General features: G+C 54.1%; 1 non-coding gene across 1 annotated transcript in view; it reads right to left on the bottom strand.

The window, feature by feature from the left end:
* The window catches only part of LOC124734032, a 1,909-nt gene extending 391 nt beyond the window's left edge, over positions 1-1,518 (bottom strand). Inside the window, exon 1 of the ribosomal RNA XR_007009283.1 lies at positions 1-1,518. This exon is cut by the window's left edge and continues 391 nt beyond it. This is a non-coding gene — a ribosomal RNA (small subunit ribosomal RNA).
* Positions 1,519-5,000: the final 3,482 nt, after the last annotated feature.

The following is a 5,000-nucleotide window of genomic DNA, read 5'->3' as shown; positions in this document are numbered from 1 at the left end:
CGTGCGGCTAGAAGCCGCCTGTCCCTCTAAGAAGAAAAGTAATCGCTGACAGCACGAAGGATGTCACGCGACTAGTTAGCAGGCTAGAGTCTCGTTCGTTATCGGAATTAACCAGACAAATCGCTCCACCAACTAAGAACGGCCATGCACCACCACCCACCGAATCAAGAAAGAGCTATCAATCTGTCAATCCTTCCGGTGTCCGGGCCTGGTGAGGTTTCCCGTGTTGAGTCAAATTAAGCCGCAGGCTCCACTCCTGGTGGTGCCCTTCCGTCAATTCCTTTAAGTTTCAGCTTTGCAACCATACTTCCCCCGGAACCCAAAAGCTTTGGTTTCCCGGAGGCTGCCCGCCGAGTCATCGGAGGAACTGCGGCGGATCGCTGGCTGGCATCGTTTATGGTTAGAACTAGGGCGGTATCTGATCGCCTTCGAACCTCTAACTTTCGTTCTTGATTAATGAAAACATACTTGGCAAATGCTTTCGCTTCTGTTCGTCTTGCGACGATCCAAGAATTTCACCTCTAACGTCGCAATACGAATGCCCCCGCCTGTCCCTATTAATCATTACCTCGGGTTCCGAAAACCAACAAAATAGAACCGAGGTCCTATTCCATTATTCCATGCACACAGTATTCAGGCGGGCTTGCCTGCTTTAAGCACTCTAATTTGTTCAAAGTAAACGTGCCGGCCCACCGAGACACTCAATAAAGAGCACCCTGGTAGGATTTCAACGGGGTCCGCCTCGGGACGCACGAGCACGCACGAGGCGGTCGCACGCCTTCAGCTCGCCCCACCGGCAGGACGTCCCACGATACATGCCAGTTAAACACCGACGGGCGGTGAACCAACAGCGTGGGACACAAATCCAACTACGAGCTTTTTAACCGCAACAACTTTAATATACGCTATTGGAGCTGGAATTACCGCGGCTGCTGGCACCAGACTTGCCCTCCAATAGATACTCGTTAAAGGATTTAAAGTGTACTCATTCCGATTACGGGGCCTCGGATGAGTCCCGTATCGTTATTTTTCGTCACTACCTCCCCGTGCCGGGAGTGGGTAATTTGCGCGCCTGCTGCCTTCCTTGGATGTGGTAGCCGTTTCTCAGGCTCCCTCTCCGGAATCGAACCCTGATTCCCCGTTACCCGTTACAACCATGGTAGGCGCAGAACCTACCATCGACAGTTGATAAGGCAGACATTTGAAAGATGCGTCGCCGGTACGAGGACCGTGCGATCAGCCCAAAGTTATTCAGAGTCACCAAGGCAAACGGACCGGACGAGCCGACCGATTGGTTTTGATCTAATAAAAGCGTCCCTTCCATCTCTGGTCGGGACTCTGTTTGCATGTATTAGCTCTAGAATTACCACAGTTATCCAAGTAACGTGGGTACGATCTAAGGAACCATAACTGATTTAATGAGCCATTCGCGGTTTCACCTTAATGCGGCTTGTACTGAGACATGCATGGCTTAATCTTTGAGACAAGCATATGACTACTGGCAGGATCAACCAGGGAGCTGCGTCAACTAGAGCTGAGCAGCCGGCCGCCCGGGAGTGTGTCCCGGGGGCCCGCGCGAACACGCAAGCGTCCGCTCAATCATTCTGCAAACAGGAGGAGGCTGAGCTCCCCTGCACAATACACCTCGAAACCCTCTCAGGTCCCGGCGGCGCGCAGCGCCGTCCCAAGTACTTGGTCGGGTTCGAGAGAGGCGCAATCGCCCGGAGTTAGGCGAGTAGACGCTTTCGGTGCGACCACCCGTGCTCCCAACTGAGCTTGCCGCTGCCGACAGAGGCCCGGGAGCGTGCTGTCGTGGCATTGCCGGCGGGAGACAACACGCGCCACCTACGGTGACCGGCAGCTCCAACGCCAGCGCCACAGAAGGACAAAAGCCCCACTTGGGTGCCGAAGCGAACTCTCCCAGCACAGCGCACGCGCCAACACATCCGCACAGCTGCGATACAAACCACCAGCGAGAACCGCTGGGGCGACCGAGCAGCAGACGGCGTCGCGGCGCCGAGCGCCGGGCGGCGGCGCATCCTCAACGCACACAGTCCTCAATCGGACCAGCACACTGAAGATGTCCACCGCGCTTCGCACCGGGCCCGCGAGGACCTACTTTGGCCGCACGGCGCCGCGCGCAGGGTGCGCCGGCGCGCAGCTGCGACGCCTGCCGCGTCCGTCGGCCGGCGCGCCTGCCACTGGCCGCCCCCACCAGCCGGCTGTAGCGCGTGCGCCCACGCACCGCGCGGCCAGCACGCCGGGAGGCGCCCCCTCACCGGCCGGGGACGGTCCCACCCAGCCACCGCCGCGTATCGCTTCACACCCAGATGCCGTTCAGTTTCGTCGGCATGGTGGGTATCGCTGGAACAACCGGTTAGTACCTCAACCTATCGTCGCCATCACCGATTCACCCCTAGCGAGAACAACCGCACCACAACAGGTTACCATTTGTTCATTTGCGTAACTTCACCAGAAAACGCAGGCGTCCATCGCCATTTGCAACTTCAACGATTATTGCATGCCTGTGTCAGGTGTCACGCCACACTACGTCTGCCCACATACACGCAACAAAATGTGCACGCCTAGACAATACGTGGAAGGTGGCCCCCGTACGTATGCGATGTCCATTGCTCGAACGACTGTCAACCGGCCTCTGTAGCATGTCGCAGATATGGAACGCGGTGCACCATGCCATCACGGTGTGTGAGGAGAGACGACTAGGTCCGAATACATCAACAGACAGCTCATGCTGATCGCCATCCACGGCGTCCGTTCCTCCCACACGTCTCTATGGCGTACCACACTGCAATCCAGCTCTCATAGGGAGACGACACGTAGCTGCGTGCACAATATTTGCACTGTATGGTCCGCCGTTTTTGGGCGCAGTCGTTGTGCGGTCACACATGTGCCACGATGTATCATTCAGTACATAAGGACGAATGTGCAGTACAGATTGTGGTTCACGCGTACGACATCAGCGGACAGTTGACACAGGCCGCACCACAACGTAGCCTGAGTACGTCGCATGCGAAGGGCATTGAACATGCAAACTTCTCACCAACCAGCTTGCGAAGGCAGGGGGCAAGGTGGGGACGTGGGGAGGGGCGGCATGTACGTCCTGCTGCCATCCACATTACAGTGTACAGCAGGAGCATGTGGAAAGTGAGCAAGACTTGCAAGGTGTTTAACATGAAGCGATACACAGGGGTGCGGGCAGTGCGAGTAGCGAACTATATTGCGAGGGTTGCGGGTGGGCAACACTACAGTAATTGAACGAGTCGTATAACAATTACAGAGCAGGTTTAGGCGACAACGTGGGTTACGTTAAGGCGACAACATGGGTTAGGTTAAGGCACAACATGGGTTAGGTTAAGGCACAACATGGGTTAGGTTAAGGCACAACATGGGTTAGGTTAAGGCACAACATGGGTTAGGTTAAGGCACAACATGGGTTAGGTTAAGGCACAACATGGGTTAGGTTAAGGCACAACATGGGTTAGGTTGAGGCACAACATGGGTTAGGTTAAGGCACAACATGGGTTAGGTTGAGGCACAACATGGGTTAGGTTGAGGCACAACATGGGTTAGGTTGAGGCACAACATGGGTTAGGTTAAGGTACAACATGGGTTAGGTTAAGGTACAACATGGGTTAGGTTAAGGTACAACATGGGTTAGGTTAAGGTACAACATGGGTTAGGTTAAGGTACAACATGGGTTAGGTTAAGGTACAACATAGGTTAGGTTAAGGTACAACATAGGTTAGGTTAAGGTACAACATAGGTTAGGTTAAGGTACAACATAGGTTAGGTTAAGGTACAACATAAGGTTAGGTTAAGGTACAACATAGGTTAGGTTAAGGTACAACATAGGTTAGGTTAAGGTACAACATAGGTTAGGTTAGGTTAGGTTAGGTTACACGTTGTTGTACGGAAAGGTGTAGGGGGGGGGGGGGGCGGGGGCGGCAGGTTCGTTGATAGTGATTATAGTAAGTGAATGCTTGTGACATGATCAGATTTGTCACGTCAGGATGCACCTTTGGCTTATTAGAGGCGGCGCTCCAATTCTATGCTTGTGTGAGACCTGTGTCTTTGACTCATGTCATTGTTTGTGCGCTGTGACAGGAGGTACTATTGTGATGTTGGGTGCACCGTTGTATAGGACATGTGTGGGTGTTGGTGCCTGGTCTGCGCAATGGTGGATGTCGAAAGGCTGGGATATTGTATTTTCCGCACGGACCTCCTGGTCTGGTTGTGATAGTGTGGATTGTGTAATGTGGCGGAGAAGATGCACTGGATGTTGTTCCATGCTGGTGCTTACATATTGTATGTGCGCCTGTTAGAAGCAGAGAGTGGTGCGTGATCAGAGTGTCTGGCTGACGTGTGGTTCCCATTTTGGGCAGACTCTTTCAGCATGTATACGGACAGTTGTGTATATTTGCTGTAGTTTGATGGCTCTGCATTGATTACTAATCAGCGCCGTGTGTACGGGTAATCTGGTTCCAGTCCAAAATGTTCCATCTGTGTACATTAGTGACAAAGACTCCCCCCATGCAGTGGGGCTCGGTCTGTTATAACTCTTCCGCGTAATATATTTGCCCCACGTTTTTGCGACTGCGAGTGCGAGTGCAACGCGCATGGGGACCGACATGCTGATGGCTCGGTATCGGACGCCGTACAGTGAGCAACGCGATCGCGTCTCTCGCTCGTAAGTGGTACAGGTCGCGGCTCATGTATACGGACAGCGGGAATGTCGCATATTGGAAATAACTCTTCATGAAACGCAAGTTATAGGGGTGGATTGCACTTTACGAGTGCGGGAAACGTCCGCCGTTCATCCGCTGGAGGTGCGAGTTTGGCGGTTGGGGTGGTGCACGAACGGGTGCGGGTGGCGTCATTGCCGGTCCACGGCTTCGTGCGGCAGAGCCACTGGAGATTGGGTGCTATGGTCGACAGAGGCTGCAGCCTTTGTGGGTGGCGTCGAAAGGCGGCCACTGTGG

This window comes from Schistocerca piceifrons, unplaced genomic scaffold (assembly GCF_021461385.2).
Source record: "Schistocerca piceifrons isolate TAMUIC-IGC-003096 unplaced genomic scaffold, iqSchPice1.1 HiC_scaffold_1420, whole genome shotgun sequence".
NCBI classification, from domain to species: domain Eukaryota; kingdom Metazoa; phylum Arthropoda; class Insecta; order Orthoptera; family Acrididae; genus Schistocerca; species Schistocerca piceifrons.
This window is presented reverse-complemented; position numbering and strand designations above follow the sequence as displayed.